General features: G+C 34.4%; 1 protein-coding gene across 8 annotated transcripts in view; it reads right to left on the bottom strand.

Annotated features, from left to right (window-relative positions):
• EIF4G3 (eukaryotic translation initiation factor 4 gamma 3) overlaps positions 1 to 19,203 on the bottom strand; it is a 275,515-nt gene that overhangs the window by 185,402 nt on the left and 70,910 nt on the right. For all 8 annotated transcript variants that reach the window (XM_031962682.1, XM_031962683.1, XM_031962686.1 and 5 more), the window contains one exon: positions 12,909 to 12,959. The gene's annotated coding sequence lies outside the window, so the exon portion shown is untranslated. The remainder of the gene's footprint in view (positions 1 to 12,908; positions 12,960 to 19,203) is intronic.

Here is a 19,203-nt window from a genome sequence, read left to right as displayed (position 1 = left end):
GTCTAAATGCTGCTGCCTGTCATCTCCAGAATCAGATACACATAAGAGTATTCTGTTTGCATCTCCCTAACATGGCACCCTCCTACTTCTCCAATCTCCTTACTTTACTTCCTCCCACAAGTCCTTGGATCTGGTGACACTGGCCTTCATGCCAAGTTCTCAAACAAGAAGGGAAAGAGGAACCAGAACCAGAATTTATTAACTCCTACTAAATTCCCAATATTCTCTGACTTAATCGTCACAAGTACTCTGGGAGATAGATGCTATTATTACCCCACCTACAATGGAGAGAACTGAGGCAGACTATTATGGCCAGAACTTGAAACAAGGTAATAACTCAAAGGAGATGTTAGAATCCTAGTGTTAACTCAGTGCAATAGATACAATGCTTATTGGTTCACACATTAGAGCAAATCCTTACAAAGTGATAAGTCAGTTGCCTAATTTAGCATGGTACTTAGCAAATTCTCTAACTCACTAATGTATTTAAGTACTCTTTGGAGTTCATGAGTATGGGAGATTAACACTTTGTGTTGTGAATTAACACTTTGTGTTGTGAATCTCCCATACTTGTGAACTCCAAAGAGTACTTAAATACATTAGTGAGCTAGAGAATTTGCTAAGTACCATGCTAAATTAGATGATTATTGTCTCTATCAACTTATAATGAGTTTACACTTTGTAAGGATTCCAACAGCAGACAAACTGACTTGCCACAGGTCACACAGCTAGTAAGGGTCTATGGTCTTATTTGACCCGGGGTCTTCCTGACCCCACATCTAGCACTCTATCATGGCACCACCTGGCAACCTCAAGACAAAAGACTCCTTTTCCCTCCAGGAGCATTTTCTTTTGCTCTCTATCCCCTTATCTCTGTCTCCTGGTTTCTTCTTCAATTCCCAGCTAAAACCACAGGAAGCCTTTTCCTGATCCCTCATAATTCCAGTGCCTGGCAGTTATTTCAAATGCATTATGTACTCATAGTTATTTGTATCGAGTCCCCATTAGGTGAGGAGCTAATTGGAGGGAAGGACTGTCTTTTATCTTTCTTTGTATTCCCAGTGTTTAGTACACTGCCTAGCACATAGTAGGACTTGACAAATGCTGACTGACTGACAGAATTGAGACATATATCATTATAATTTTAAAAGAAGTTAAATTATTCTTTTTCTAAATCATTCTTTAAATCCTGGACCACAACATGCCATCTGGGGGAGGAGATGGGAGGAATGAGGGGAAAAGTTGGAACGAAAGGCTTTGCAATTGTCAATGCTGTAAAATTACCCATGCATATAACTTGTAAATAAAAAGCTATAATAAAAAAAAAAAAGAAAGAAATTAATTTAAGGCAATTTAACAGGTACCGTTAAAGACCATTTCCATGCAAGGAACTGAGATAGGCACTAGAGATGCTAAAACAAGAAAAATGATAATATCCACTCTCACTAGGAGTGCAGTCCAATGTGAAGGACAGATAAGATCCATACACATGGAAGTATGACAAAGGTGAAAATATTATCTGGATTTAAAGAGGAGGTAGAAATGTTGAACTATATTAAAGGAAGATGGAAAACACAAATCAGTCTGGATAATGAAGAAAGTCACTTCAATTTAAAGGAAAAGAAACATTTCCAAAAAAATAGGAATTGAGAGAAATTGAATTCCTGACAGAGAAAGAGCCACAATGAGTCAATGGGAAATGAGTTTAGAGAGAAGTTAATAATCTAATCTGGCCAGAATTAGACTATTGTATTGTATTATAATTGTATTTCCAGAATACAAAACATACAAAGGGAACAGTGTGTAATACGGTTAGAAAGGTCATAGAGAACCTTAAATGGCATGGTTGGAAGTTTGGCATTTTGAATTTAAAATTTTTAAAGTTGTGATTTATTAGTTTTTCTCCTCTTTATCTCAGAAAGATTAAAAACACTGGACTATCCAAGGCTTGGCCAGCAGAAAAGTATAAAACCTTGGTAAGTTTTAGAATACTGCAAAAGTTTCCAGTATCATGAATAATTTCTTCAATATAAGAATTGGCAGGTACTGATAACAAGATGCATTAAAAATATCTCAAACTAATGATATCTCAATAAGCAGTGAACAATTCACTACTAATGTGGGAGTCACAGCTTTTATAACAGCTATCAATAAACAGACCAGCCACTTGTTAAGAGAATAAAATTAGTAAAAAATTAGATGAATAAAAATGGGATTGCTTCTAAAATAACATTAAGATATCCCAACCTTATTCTAATGAGCTCTTCTTTCTAAAACATAAAACTAGATGAAAGAGAAAATGCTTCCATTACCAAGAAAAAAATTGAATTTCATGGAATCAGTCAGGATCACACAAGATTTAGCAACTAATACATTATTAGGAATAGAGGGCTTGAAATACGATATTCTGGAAGGCTAAAGAGCTGGAATTATAATCATAACCTTCTCAGTAAAACTGAATATAATCCTTAAAAGAGAGAAAAAAAAAAAAAAAAAAAAACAGAAATTTAATGAACCAGAAGACTTTCAAGCATTCCTGATTAAAAAAAAAAAAAAAAAAAAAAAAAAAAACAGCGGAATAGACAATCTGACTTACAAATACAAAACTCAAGAGAAACATAAAAACCAAAGAGAATTCTTAAGGGATTCAATGAAGTAAAACTTTTTACCTTTCTATAAGAAGATGATACAAGTATCTTCTAAAAATTTTGTCATTCCCTATAGTAATCTAGTGTTTGGTAAACCCAAAGACCCCAACTTCTAGGATAAGAACTTACTGACAAAAATTGCTGGGAAAGCTGAAAATTAAGATGGCAGAGAGTGGGCATTGACCCACACTATTAGGGTCTATTTACAATGGATCAGCCCAGTGCAAACAGGAGGTTGAACTTTTCAGTGGCCCAGAAGTAATTTCTGTGACCAGAGACCACCTCATGGGCAGGACCCTGGTCATATTGAGATAGATTTGGCTTTGTACCGAGAGACAACACCCTCTCTAACTGGCTGTGCATGTGACTTCCCAGACCCTTCTTAAACCCGGTGCAGCGAGAGGTCAGTCTTTTTGTCCTGGGGGAGCCGACCCGAGTGGATGGATAGCTTGATAGTGAGCCCACCATGTGGGTCTCTCACAGACCTGGTGTTTACTTGGGAATTATCAGATTAGGGCAATATGTGAGCAAGTATAATAAAAGACTTTAAGTTTGCACATGGTTGTCCTTGAGCATGCTATCGATTTTAAAACTACGGTTCATGAAATTGTAGCCAGAGATGTCTGAAGACCTCAGAAGAGGTGAGCCAGGTTAAAGTTGGCTGACATTGCAAAGGTCAGTGGTCAGAGGATTCTCTGAAACCCTGGGAATTAGAAGAGACTGGCAATGTAAAGGTTACATGTGGTGTTCTCTTCTTTAAAATATAATGGTTCTCTCTGGGAGCAGGTTTCTTGGGGAGGTTTTCTGGAGGCAGCCTTGGTTTCGGTTCAGATCAATAATCACTCCAAATACAGCCAGCTGATAAAATCCAAACGTTTATTTCTTATCTCTTTCCTTAGGCCCAGTTAGCTTTCTTAGAGGCCTATCTCTCTGGTTCCAAGAGCTCCTGCAGCTTGTCCTTTGCCTCTTCTTTCTTCAGCCTCCAGCCAACACAAAGATGGAAGATGGAATGAATCTGACTTTGCCTCTGAGAGTGGGCTTGTGGGCCTCTGTATCTCCCAGAGTGCTCTTTGACCCTGAGAGCTTCTTGCTTATATGCTGTTCACTGAGTACACACCAATCATTATATCACTGGGAAACCATTATTTGTTGTAGGATTAAATCAATGCTAAACTAGATTTAAACATTGTCTCCTCAATTCCACTTAGTACCTTGTTTCAAGTTCTGGCCCATAACATCTCCTGGTAGGATCAGATAATCATATTGAACCATGCTAAATTAGATAATTATTGTCTCTATCAACTCTAATGAGTTAACACTTTGTAAGGATTTACAGTTACAGAGCAACACAAGGGCGTTCGCAAATGAAGTGACTGCCCAGGGTTAAGCATTCTGTCCTTTACACCACACCTTATACCCTATACCAAGATAAGATTGAAATGGGTTCATAATTTATACACAATGATACTATAAACAAATTAGAAGAACAAAGGATAGTCTACTTCTTAGATCCTAAGAGAAGGAAGAAATTTGTGGCCAAAGAAGAACAAGAATAATTATGGGCTACAAAGCAGTAAACTGGGGGAAAATGTTTATATCCAAGGATTTTGATAAAAGCCTAATATCTAAAACATATGAAGAACTGACACAAATTTATAAGAATGCAAGCCATTCTCCAATTGATAAATGGTCAAAGAATATGAACAATTTTCAGGTGAAATTAAAACCATTTCAAGTCATATCAAAAAATGCTCTAAATCACTATCAGAAAAATACCAATTAAGACAACTCTAAGGTACCACAACATGTAATGGGCCAGAATTTTGGAGAAATACTTACAACAAGGTGTTAACTCAGTGGAATTGATAAGACAGGGCTTATCTAATTTAGCGTGGTGATTAATAATTCTCTAGTTCGATACATGTACTTAGTACTTAATATAGTTCTACAAGTTTGACACCTATTCTACAAGATTCACACCTACGATGATGTAACTCAGCCAGACATTCATTCCATCTCCCACCATCGTGGGGGACTGGAACAAAATCAGTTGGAGGCTGGAGCACAAACTCCCGCACTCAGGGAGACAAAGACAGAGACCATCATGGTGGTCCTCCTGCCTTCCCCACACAAACCAAGATATATTCCGGAGGACCTCCAGAAAGCTGGCCCAAGCCCTAGGCAAGGAAACAGACAGTGAAGGAGACAATCAAGAATTTGAACTTTATCACTGGCTATTCTCATGGTGATTACTCTGCTGAAAGAAGGCTGGTCCAAAGACCTTCAGAAAACCAACCAAAACATTACAACTACATACCTCTTAGATTGGTTAAAATGACAAGAAAAGATGATAAATGTTGGAAGGGATGTGGGAAAACTGGGACACTGAGATACATTGTTGGTGGAGTTGTGAATTAATTCAATCATTCTGGAGAGCCATCTGGAATTATGCCCAGAGGGCTTTCAATTGTGTATATCCTTTGATCCAGCAGTGTTACTACTGGTCTTATATCCCAAAGAGATCTTAAAGGAGGGAAAGGGACCCACATGTGCAAAAATGTTTGTAGCAGTTCTTTCTGTAATAGTAAGGAACCAGAAACTGAGTGGATGCCCATCAGTTGGAGAATGGCTGAATAAATTATGGTCTGTGAATATTATTGTCGTGTAAGAAATGATCAGGAGGATTTTAGAGAAGCCTGGAAAGACTCACAAGAACTAAATGAAATGAGAATCATGAGATCACTGTACACAGCAACAGCAAGATTATACAATGATCAATTCTGATGGACTTTGAATCAACTCTTTTCAATAATGGGTGATTCAGGCCAATTCCAATGATCTTGTGAAGAAGAGAGCATCTACACCCAGAAAGAGGACTGTGGAAACTGAGTGTGGATCACAACATAGCATTATCACTTTTTTAATGTTGTTAGCTTGCATTTTGTTTTCTTTCTCATTTTTTTCCTTTTTGATCTGATTTTTCTTGTGTAGGATGATAAATGTGGAAATATCTATATAAGAATTGTATGAATTTAATATTATTAGATTACTTGCCATCTAAGGGAGAGAGTAGGGGAAAGGGAGAAGAAAAAAATTGGAAGACAAGGTTTTTGCAAGTGTGAATGTTGAAAACTATGCATATATTTAGAAAATTAAAAGTGGTTTTTTTCCAAAGTTTGTCACTCATATTCAATGTCAACAGAAATCTATCTTACCAATAAGAAAACAGAATGGGAGAGGAATAAGTAAATCTGTGGGAGAGAGGGTTATAAAAAAGAAGGGTAGATAAAAGGTGGCAATGGTCACAAGTAAAACAGATTTTAGAAGAATGACAAAATAAAAAGTGAAAAAGAAGGATAAACAGAAGAAAATACATTGGGAAAGATTTTAATGAAATAAACAAAAATTTGATTTAAAAAGGAAGGTAATCTTTTTTTTTTAATTAAGTAGTTATTTATTGAAGATTGTAGAGTTTTTTTTTTTACACATAAGTTGTTTTTTTTTTTTTTTTTTTTTTTTTTTTTTTTTTTTTTTATAATTTTTTTTTTTGTTTTTTTTTTTTTTTTAATAGCCTTTTATTACAGGTTATATGTATGGGTAACTTTACAGCATTGACAATTGCCAAACCTCTTGTTCCAATTTTTCCCCTCTTTCCCCCCACCCCCTCCCCCAGATGGCAGGATGACCAGGAAAGTAATTCTTAAGGTGCTTAGACATATACATTAATATAAATTATGATAAAAACTTCAACATATCACTTACTGCAGGCTACAAAAGTTTAGCATCTACTGATAACCTCAAAAAATATCATCAAATGACTATGATTACATGCTAGAAGTTCACTATCCTTTATACAACAAATTTCCATGCTACCAATACAAATCTTTGAGAATTCAAATAAATGAAACAAGATAGAACTGTTGTCCACAACCATTTGAAAACAACATTAAAATTCAAGAAAAAAATTGCTTATTAGATGCAGTCATAATAAACACTGACAACTGTCAAACTATATGATATGGAAAGCTTTTAAAGTATAGACACAACAGAAAAAAAAAACAAAACTACATAGGAAGAGGACAAAACATATCATTCCTTTTATCTTCTCTGTTATTAGGATGTTATGCCACATTTCTCTTTTATTGTCCTGACTCAGTTTCTCTAATTATCCTGGCTCAGTCCTGCCTCAGTTTCCCTGCTTCTCAGTTCTGCAAAACCTCCTCTCCCTCTTTATCAGATCAAGAGAAAATATAAAAATAATTGGACTGCCAGAAAGTTGTGCCCAAAAAGAGAACCTTGACACAATAATGTAGAAGAAAACTGTCCTGGCGTGATAGAACATGAGAGGAAAGTAGAAATAGAAAAAATCTACCAATCACCATTTCAAATAGATCCTTTGAATATTATTGCCAAGTTTCAAAACCCCCAGATCAAAGAGAAAATTTTGCAAGAAACAAGAAAAAAACAATTCAAATACTCTGGAGCTACAATTAGAATTGTATAAGACACCAGCAGCTACAATAAAAGACAGCAGGTCTACAGACAAGCTAAAGAACTAGGCCTGCAGCCAAAAATATCATATCCAGAAAAAAATTATCTATACATTGAACAAAAAATGAATATTCAATGAGTTTGCTATTGGGCTGGACTATCAATCAAACCCGAACTCAATAGAAAATTTAACATATAAGAAGAGTCAATATGAAAAAGCAACTTTAAGGAAGTCAACATGGACAAACTTTTTACATTAAAAATATATACTCCATGTTAAAGAGTTACATCAACAATAGGGTAAATTCAAAAGAAAGATTAGCAAAGTAAAGGTAAAATTAGTAATCATGTTATACAAATGAGATTCAGAGGAAGAACTGACAAAGGCATTAGAGGGGGGAGGAGGGATCATAGTTCTGAAAACCTGCTCACATAGGGAATGGCTTTAATCGACACTACATAGATATCATGAAGGGTATAACATCCTCCAAAATCTATAAAGAAAAAAGGGGGAAAGGATAGATGAATGAGGAAGCAAAGGATGAGGGAAGAAGACAAAGGAAGGATTCCTGGGTGGGGGGTAGGTTAAGTAACAGTGCCGGAGGGAGGAGCCCCAAAACTCTTTCTCTTTCTCTCTCTGACTTTGGGAATAAGCCATGAGGTAAAACACTTTCCTTGAAGGAGAGATTCTCCTTGAACCCTGCCTCAGTGAGTCCACTCCAGGGAGTCAGATAAAGTGGTCTACCTAAATGGGACAATTTGAGTCTGAGCTGGAGTATTCCAACCCTATTGAACTGAAGAAAGACTCATTCAATTCTATTCAAATTCCAGCTCAAGCTGACCAGCCCCCCAAAACCTTCTATTATAAAAAGAGCCAATTGTAAACCCAGTCCTTGCAGGAGACCTAATATGCCATCCCTGGCATAGCAGCAAACCTTTGCCCATTGGAATGGTATTATCCTCACCTATTTCCTTAACATGACTTTATACCTCTCTGTCAGGATCTACTAGAAACTTTACTTCTCTGTCAGGACTTTGCCACTAAGGAATTCAGTCTTTCTATTCATGCGTAGCAAAGGCTGACTTCCAAATGCCAATAATAAATTTCTTTTTATCAGTCTAGCTTTTCAGGTTCAATTTAAGGATCTCTGCGGGAGTTCCCACAACTCCCTGCCTTGCCCTGATCCTAAAGGGGATTTGGGGGAGCCAAACCTCTACATTTGGTTTCCTGACCCCAAACCTGCCACTAACCTCATCATTTAACTCCCTGACACCAGAAACCCTAATCTCATCTTTTGGTTCCCTGAATCTAATCTCATCAATAGTAAGCCAAATTATAGAGTAGAATTTAATGAGTCAGCAGAGATAGAAAACACGTGTATAAGTGGGGTATGTCTGTGTGAGTCTACCTATGTATGTATATATCTACACAGAAACATATCTTTCTTAGCTATAAGAAAGTCTGGGGTGTGAAGGGGATGAAAGGTTAGAAAAAGAATAAAGTAAATAAGATGCACACAGCAAAGAACAACAACAACAAAAAATTACAAAAAAAAAAAAAAAAAGAACACACTTTCTCAAATTGGTACTTGTTATATATAGATTTTTAATCCTCTCTGATGTTCTGCTGGGCACATGATAATGTTCTCTTTTGTTTCACTTTATTTTGGTTTGCTTTTCTGTTTTTCTTTTTTCTTATTCTGTTTCTTCAAATAAAATAAATTGGGGGGGGGGGGAACCCAACAGCCATTATTATTTTGGAAAAACAATAATAGCAAGATCTGTCAAATAGATGGTTGACAGATGGACTTGAAGAAGGGACCTGGAAACTCTGAAAATCTCCTTCAACTCTACCTCAGTGAGGGACCCCGCCAGAGGGAAACAAGACAAACAGTTTCATTCTGTTAACTAGGTGGGATTGGTTCGAAATCCAACCCTATTCAATTAAAGAAACTCTATTCCAGGGGTCCTCAAACTATAGCCCCGGCCAGATGGAGCAAGTGAGGACGTTTATCCCCCTCACCCAGGGCTATGAAGTTTCTTTATTTAAAGGCCCACAAAACAAAGTTTTTGTTTTTACTATAGCTTGACCCTCCAACAGTCTGAGGTACAGTGAACTGGCCCCCTATTTAAAAAGTTTGAGGACCCCTGCTCTATTCTATTCAAATTCCATCTCAAGCTGAAACCCAGCTAGTTAGTGGATGAGCCAACTTGGGACTCCAACCCACTGACCCCCTTCAGCTTGTAGCCAAAGATCCTATTATAAAAGAGCCAATCTAAAATCCTCTCTTTGCAGAGATTCTAAATATGCCATGCTATGCCAAGGAAGCCTCTGCCCACTAAAATAATATTCTTTTCCAATGTTATCCTCTTTATCCTCACCTATTTCCCTAACAAGACCTTATGCTTCTCTGTCAGGATTTCTTAAACCTTACTTCCCAATCCCTACAATAAATCTTTTATCAATCTAGGTTTTTGGATTTGTAAATTCCTTTACAGAGAATCTCTGTGCCTGCCAGAAGAGGGTTCCCCAAAACTCCCTACCCTTGCACCTAAGGGGTATAGGGGAGCCAAACCTCTCCATGTGGGTCCCTGAACCCTGAACCTGCCATTAGACTTTATCTTTTAACTCCCTGACCACCAGAAACCCTAATCTCATTTTGGTTCCCTAAATCTAGACCTTATCATTTGGTTCCCTACTAAAGGGAACCCCAAAACCTAAACCTCATCATATTTTTGATTCTCATACTGGGAGCCCCCAAAACTAGATCACCTCATCAGATTGAAAGAAGAAACAGAAATATGGAGGAAAAGATGAAGGAAGCATTTATTGAATACCTACTAGTACTAGGCACTATGCTAATTTCTTTGCAAATATAATCTCATTTATTAATCTTTAAAACAATCATACCCTTTTACAGACTAGGATATTGAGGCAAAAAGAAGTGTTGTATAACAAATACAAGTCTAAACTGGATTTAAATTCAGGTCTTCCAGATTGCATGTCTCCTGTTCTGTGTACTATAGAAATCCCTCCCCTTCCAATCTCCACCATGGCCGTGTCAGATTAGTACCATGGTTGCTTCAACATTAGGAAATCGATATTATTAATCATCCTAAAAATCCAAACATCCCAAATCGCACATTTAACTCAAGAGATGAAAAAAGGCTTACTGTCCAACACTCATTCATGCTCACAAAAATCCCACAACTCTAGGAGTAGTCCAGGTAACATGATGAACAAAATGGAAGACTAAAATTTTCTTTGATCCCCTCTACCTCTCAAACCTTCTCAAAACAGAAACTATGCACCCAAGACAAAGAAACGTCACTTGTTTCCATTATTTAGGACACCCAGAATCCAAGACCATATAAAAAAAGAAACCCATAAAATGACCCCTGTACCCATTTCCCTTCATTCTTCTCACCACCTAACCAGCAGCAGCAAGGTCACACCAGCTGATCCTGCTTATGGGCATTAGCCCCTGATCACCAGCCTTAGTCCTAGCCCACCTCACACTGAAAACCTTCCAAAGGCTTCCACAGAATAGGACCCCAAGCATGACAGGTTTTGGACCATTAGGCCCAGGGGAAAAACACTCCATAACCAGGAGTAGAGACCAGGTCCCCTGATCAAATGGTAAAACATAAAGGAGTCCCCCAGAAACTACCATCTAAATGGAAAAGTCAGACTCAGAAAATCAGCAATGAGGGAAACAAAAGATTGAAAGTACCCAAAATGTCAGGAAGAAGACAACTCTCAGATTTTAAATACAAGCACATACCTTAACAGAGAAAAGAAAAAAAAAAAAAAAAACCATTAACATAAGGAAATATGGCCTCCAGATCATCGATAAATAAATATGGCAAAACAAAGATAGTTTTCATTTTTTTTGTATTGCTTTTCTGTTTGTGTTTTTTCTTATTCTGTTTCTTCAAATAAAATAAATGGGGGGACGACCCATTTTCCAGATAGAAAATGACCCAAGATTCTACGAGTTAGAAGGCTCTATGGAATCCGAGGAGAACATGGAATATGCAATTTCTAACTGGTTTAAAAGAGAAATGAGAATTACGCCAGAAAATTTTATGTCCTTAAAAAATTGAGCAGAATAGAAAAAGTGTAATCTACAATACTCTAGAATCTACAAACTCACCCAAACAAACCCACAAGAAATAATAATAGGTTGGGAATGCCATTACATAAAAGTGAAGGGCAATCTAAAAGAAAAGAATAATAATACAAAGGGAAAATATGGACATTCTGCAAGAAAAAATGCTGATCTCAAAATTAGAATGTATAGAGACAATTTTAGAATTATAGACCTCAGAACAACATGACAGAGAAAAAAATTTAACAGCAATGAAGGAAGTATATAAAAGACAATTGCCTAGAATTTCTAAACATTGAAAATGAAATACCAATTGAAAGAATTAACAGATCACCTCCAGAGGAAAAAATATCAAGGCAGCAAACTCAAAAATATATATTGGTTAAATTAATTGATTCAAATTTAGCAATTCACTTCAGAAGCAAGTTGGGAAAAACCTTGAAATATAATGAAAAAAATTCAAATAATTCAAGATTATTCTGCACCCAACAGAAGATGAAAATAATATGTTCCAAATAACAAAGGAAATCAAGATATTCCCCAGAGTTACTTAACCTATAAGTATGAGCTTAATCACAACCAAAAGAAAAAAAATGAACTTTCAATATTAAACAAGCATTTGAAGTTTTCTTAGAGATTTAGAGGGGAGACAGAGAAGGAAGAACAGAACTGAAGAGATTATTTGCCTCCCAAATATTGTAGACAACAGAACCACATTAAAGAACAATTAAAATAATAATAATATGTCCCATATTTATAGCAAGAATGAAAAATAAAAACAAAAAGCCACCAATGATGCAAATAAATCAAAGAAAATATAAACATAACTTAAATGTGAATGGATTAAACAGTCAAATAAAACAAAAAAAGGACATACTATTAAAAAAAAACTAAACCCCACAATCTTTTGCTTATAAGAAACACATTAAAAAAACAAATATCTCCCCCCAATCTCCCCTTCAAAAAAATTTGAAGGGATGGGGAAAAATTCACTATGCCTCAAAGTGAATCCAAAAAAAGTAGGAATTACAACATACTACCTAACAAAGCAAAAGAAAAAATTTAACTAAATTTAAATTAAAATAAGGAATAAATAGTAAACTACATTGTAGTGAAAGGAACCGTAGGCAACAAACCAATAGCAATAATAAACTTATATACTGCAAACTTTGCATCCAAATTCATAAAATAAACATTAACTGAGTTGTAAAAACACATGGATAATAACATAATGGTGACAGAAGACTTCAATATTCCTCTCCTGGTTTTAGACAAGTCTAAGAGAAAGATAAACAAAAGGGAAAATAAAGAATTGAATAAATTGCTGGCAAATTAGAGATAAAAGACATAGGATTTCTAAATGAGACAAAAAAAGAATATACACATTCTTTAGCATAAAATGACTTTTTACAAAAACTGACCATATATTAGTAAACAAAGATGTTTCAAAGAAATGTAAAGAGGCAAAAACAGTTAATAATACATTTATAAAGACCATAATAGAGGAAAACCAGTAACTGATTGAAGGGTTCACAAACAAAAATCACATAATGAATGGAGATTTAACAAGGACATCCTAAATAATGAATGAATCAAAGAATAAATAAAAAAAAACAATAATTTTATGAAAGAAAATGATAATGATGAAACAACATACCAAAATTTCTGGGATGCAGTTAAAGGAGTCCTCAGGGGAAAAATCATATCTCTACAAACATATATTAAAACAAAATAGAAAAAAAGAGGATTAATGAACTGAATGTACATTTAAAAAAATTAGAGAGCCAACAAATAAACCTAAAATAAGCACAAAAGAAGAGATATTAAACATTGGAGGAGACAAAGATCAATAAATAAAAACATAAAACTAAAAACTAGTTATTTGAAAAGATAATAAAATTGATAACGGTTTTAACTAATCTGATAAAAATGGAAAGGACAAAACAATAAAACAGCAAGTGATCAAGAAGAAATCAATAGTATAAATAGAATAAAATAGTATAAAAATAGAACATAATATGTACAGTTCTATGCTAACAAAACAGTAAACTCAAAAGAAATAATATATAATATCCTAACTATCAGAAGTTCAGTTATAAAGATCTTAAATAACTTAATCTCAGAAAAGGAAAGAGATATAGTTGTAGAGTAACTAACAAAACAATAACAAAAACTCATGCTCCTGATGAACTCATAAAATAACCATATCAAAATTTTTAAGAAAAATGAGGACCAATACTTCACAAATTATTCTCAAATATTGAAAAACACTATGTACTAGAATCTCTTTATTACAAAATTTAATCCTAATACCTGAACCAAGGAAAACAAAACAGAAGGAAAATAATATCATTAATGAATTTTGATTGGCTCAAAAAAATCGAAATACAATCCAAACACAATAGTGTTTTATCCAGAGAATCATACATTATAATCAAGTGGGATTTAAACCAAGGATACAAGGATAGTTCAGTGTTAGGAAAACAATCAAGATAATTAATCATATTAAAAACAAAAAAAATCTAGAACCACACGATCATCTCAACGAACGCAGAAAAGGTCTGACAAAGTACAGGATTTTTTTCCATACTAAAAATCCTACAAGTAAGAGGCATAGAAAGACCTTTTTTAATATCATAAAAAGCATCCATTTAAAAACAAAAGCAAGCATCATATACAAAGAAGATATGAAAGAAGCTTTCCCAATAAAAATGCCAATGAAGCAAGGATGTCTAATTTCCCCATTATTACTTGATATAGTTCTGGAAATGCTAGCAACAGCAATAAGATAAAGGAGTAAAAATAGGTGAAAGAGAAATAAAACTATTCTTACTTGTTGATAAGTTGGAAAACACTACAGAATTAGCAAAAATACTAATGTTATTATTACAAGTGTCACTAAAATTGGAGACTACAAAAACAAATCATCATAAATCAAAATGACATGTAACTTACATATAATATATAATAGACTAATAATCAAGAAAGAAAAAAAAACTACAAAAATGAATAAAATATCTGGGGATTGACATACAAAAGAAAAGAAGAGATTTGCATAGATTAATTTACAAATTATTCCTTAAAGAAATAAAGAGGGGCAGCTAGGTAGTGCAGTGGATACAGCCCCAGCCCTAAAGTCAGGAGGACTTGAGTTCAAATTTGGTCTCAAACACTTAACACTTCCCAGCTGTGTGACCCTGGGCAAGTCACTTAACTCCAATAGCAGAAGGAAGAGAGGGAGGAAGGGAAGAGGTATGGGCAGCTACTCATTTTACAATTCTTCATTACCACAAAAAAGTGCTTTTTATTTTTTAAAATGAATTTTGTTATACCAAGTTCCAAAAAATATTCCTTGGTAATTTGCTTAATATAGCATTCTAAGTATAACAACTTTTTGAAAGTGTAATCATTTTTATTATATTGGCATGACCTAGTCACAGACATGAAACATTCCTCCAATTCTTCCTTCCTTCCTTGTCCATCAATTGAGGAATAGTTAAATAAGTTGTGATATATGAAGGTAACAGAATATTATTTTTCTATAAAAAATGGTGGACAAGCTGATTTTGGAAAATCCGGGAAAAATATACATGAACTGAATGCCAAGTGAAACAAGCAAAACCAGAAATACACTGTACACAATACAGAAAGAATGTGCAATGATCAACTATGAAAGACTTGGTTCTTCTCAGGGGCTCAGTGATTCAAGGTAAGTCCAATAAACTTTGGCTAGAAAATGCCATTTATATACAGAAAGAGAATTATGGAGATTGAATGTAAAATCAACACATGCTATGTTCCCTTCTTTTTCCTATTTTTTCCCCTCCCATGATTTTCCCCTTTTATTCTGATTTTTCTCTCCCAACATGATTCATAAACAAATGTGGATTTTAAAAATTAATATACACATATAGCCAGAAAAATAAAATCATTAATAAAGGCAAAAAAAAAGACTAAAAAAAAAAAAAAAAAAAAAAAAAAAAAAAAAAAAAAAAAAAAAAAAGCTCTAGACCAACAAGAGAAATTAGGAAGAGACAGAAAGAAAGGAGGAATAGCACTTCTAGCTATTCCTTATTCATTATTCTATTATAAAGCAAGAATCATCAAAACCATCTGATATTGGTTTAAAAAAAGAGGTAGCTTAATGGGAGAGGTTAAAACAAAGGAGATTTAGAAACAGCAGAACTCAATTCTCAATGTTTCATAAAGCAGAACATAAATTTCCTAGGAAAGAGCTGCTACTTCCTCAAAACAGCTGGGAAACTGGAAAACTGTCTAACAGAAATTAGATCAATACTTTATACATTATACATCATTCCACAATATATTCTAAATGGCTGTATTACTTAAATATCAATGATCAGATTAGAAAAAAAATTCTTAAGAAAAACAGATCCTACACTTTTCCTAATAGGAGGCATATTCTTAATCAAAGGATAAAAGCAATTAAAAAAAAAGATAAAAGAGACCTTTGAAAAATTGCACAAATGAAATTAAGGCACCTAGGATAAAATGGGGACTGTTCAAAGGGGAAAAATTTGTATCAATTTTTTCTAGTAAAGATTGGATATCCAAACTAAATAAACAATAAATATATTTCAGACTAATAGCCATACCCAAACAGACAAGTGCTCAAAAAAAATAAGCAGTTCTCAAAGATTTGAAAAGCATTCAAAACCACATGGCAGAATGCTGCAAATCACCAATAATAAAAGAAAAGCCAATCAAAACAACCCTTAAGTTTCACTTCAAAACCTGCAAAGATGACCCATAAAGGGGCAATGTCTGTGGAGCTGTAGTACAAACACACTATTGGTAAAGCTGTGAAATGGTTCGACTGTTTTGAAAAATAATTTGGAATTATACAAATCAAGTCAATCAAAGATCCCATTACTGGACTTACACAAACTCAAAGGAAATCACTGAAGTCTCCCATATATGTCAAAATATTTATAGCAGCAATTTTCATGATAGCAAAGAATTAGAAACAAAATATATGTCAATCAGATGGGGAATAGGTATGCAAACTGTGGTACATAATGTAATAGAATACTATTGTACTATTTTAAAAAAAAGCTGCATGTAATTAATACAGAGAATCCTAGGAAGTTTTATATGACAAATAAGCAGAGTGTCAAGAGAACAATATACACAATTAACAGCAACAGTATAAATGGAAAGATTAACCACAGAGCACAAAAATTAAAAATGAATGTAGCAAACTTACAAAATGCAAGCATGGCCTGAAAAAATCAATATGAAAGGATACTTCATGGAGCTGAACAGTCTATAGAGGACACCCCTGCATAGATTTCTGAACATTTTCAATATATTAATCAGTTATTGATTTTTTTTTCCCTTTATGAAAACAATCTTATATCAGGTGGGAGAGGTAAAAAAAAGGGATACTGGGGAAACCGTGAGGATGTAAAAGATAGCAATAACAAAACTTAGTGTCAAAAATTCAGTAGCATTGTGATTTTTTCCCTTTTCTAGATGAACTACATCATAAAAAAGGATACGAAGAATTAAGAATATTAATGAGTCATCCGTGCTCCGTAGAAAATATTCCCTAAGCTCTAGCCTGTCCACACACTTGTCCTGATTCAACTAGGCTGTAGGCCTCCAAGGCACTGATTCTGGAATGGTCATGGCCCCTCACTATTTTCAAGGAGGAGCAGAGGAATGGAACAAGCATTTATTAAGTGCTGACACCATACCAGGCACCTTATTAAGCACTTTATAAAGGAGACGCTCACAGAAACTCTGTGAGATGGGTGCTATTATTGTCCCCACTTTACATGCAGAGATGAAGTGACTTACCCAAGGTCACACAGCTGCGAAGCATCTGAAGCTATATTTGAACTCAGATCTTGCTGATTCCAAAGCAGCCACGTTATCAACTGCACCTCTCCTAGCTGCCTTGACTAGGAAAGTACCAGCTAGTAAGTGGGAACACCCCAAGCCTTTATTATTGGCCATGTGTCTGTACCCTAAGAGCCACAGCACTTAACCATCAATCTTTCCCCCACTGCCCAGAACTTCCAGGTGTCCTGTCAACACCCTGAGGCTCACTTGGCCTCTCCCTCAATGGTGTTGTCTATCCCACCCCAACCCCTTATTTTCTTTTATTAGAACTGGAAGGCCCTAAAAACTGGGGTTGTTTTGTTTTTCTCTATCTTAAGTTCTAAACTCTCAATCAAATTGCTGAGTTGTTTTTTCCCCTCAATAATAACAGCTACAAAATATGAAAAAAAAAAACACCTAACAAGAGATTAAATGGAAATATGGACCAAATGGGTCGTTTATGTTAATATTTTATTAAAGACAATGTAATGATCAAACAAATAAAGTGCAAAAAAAAAAAAAAGTGGACAATTGGATTATTTGAAAACATAGCTCTGTTAATGTTTAAAATTTAAAATTTTTATTAAAATAATTTGTCTAACGTGTCTAAATTTCTAATTAGAGAAATGTTAATTAGAGTAATTTTGGTTCTACCTAACACCATCAGACTGACAAAAAACAAAAAGAAAAATTGACAATGAGGAGAGGGGATGAGGGGTAGGGGGAAATCCCACTGATGCTCTGATGGTGAAATTATAATAAATATAATATAATAAAAATATAATAAATAAATTGGTCTGGCTATTCTAGAATTTGAAATTATATCCAGAAAGTGATCAAAATATTCATACCTTTTTACCTAGCTCAACCATTAGTAGGTCTCCTATTTTAGAAGGATGAAAGAAGGAAAGAAAGATTCATATGTTTAAAAAAGAAAAAAGTTTATTTGATACTGGCCCAAAATAAGCAAACTAAAAGGAATTGGATAGACATATTGTCATATATGAATGAAATAATATGACTGCATCATGAGAAATCATGAAATGGACCATTTCAGAGGAAACAAGGAAGAAAAGGCCTCAATGAACTAATACAGAGTGAAGAGAGCAGAACTAGAACAATTTATACAAGTATAACATATAAAAAATAACTTTTAAAGATTTCTGATCAATGCATTGAAAAACCATGAGTTCAAGAAAATGAAGACCAAATATTTCACTCATCTCCCAACAGAGAGGTGATAAACCTAAAATATAGAGACATACATTTTCAGATGTGACCAATGTGGGGATTTGGCAGGGGGAGAAGAGTTATATTAGGGGAGGGCGGGGAGGGAGAGAATGTTTTTTGGGTTTGTTTTTTTTTTTACTTGCTCAATTTTATAAGAGATCAAGAGAACCAGATCAATTTTACAAAATTCCAAACAAACCCATAAAAGATATTTATGGCATGATAAACCAAATTTATTTCACCATAATTTACTGCTATAATAGTCCTCTCAATTAAAACTGAAATAAAAATGTACAGTGTAAATACACTGTATCACCTTATCCTAAAAAAGAAAAAAAAAGTATTACAATGCAGTGTCTTGATGAAATAGGAATATGAATAATTACTACTGTTTCAGGGAATGAAAAGGAATATTTATCTTTTTAAATGTGCTAAATATTCAGGATTTAAAAGGGATGCCATTTTAAATTTTAAATCTTACTGTTAAGACTCATGCATCGTATAAAATAAAATAAATTTTTCAAAGAAAAGGTATAGAGACCAGTGAGGTGATATTCTATAGAGAAAACAGCTGTAACAGAATACATGAACTAAAGACTTGAGAGACAGGAGCCAGGCAGAACCTTGTACCTATTAAGAACTTAATGAATTCTGGTCAACTGACAATGAAAGACTAGGAAATAAGTGAGTTGAAGACTTGGAGGCATATAAGAAACCATGAAGATTTCAATGTGAAACCTTAGAGCTGTTTTAATTTTCCTTTCTCTATTATTGATCTGGAATATTCTACCACATTCAATTTTTTTACTATGTCCTATCAATCCTAAACTTTTATGGTTTATGCTCATCTATTCCTTCAATCTTTTCGTAATTTG

Source organism: Sarcophilus harrisii, chromosome 3, assembly GCF_902635505.1.
Source record: "Sarcophilus harrisii chromosome 3, mSarHar1.11, whole genome shotgun sequence".
Lineage (NCBI taxonomy): Eukaryota > Metazoa > Chordata > Mammalia > Dasyuromorphia > Dasyuridae > Sarcophilus > Sarcophilus harrisii.
Note: the sequence above shows the minus strand (reverse complement) of the source record. Positions and strands in the feature narration are given on the sequence as shown.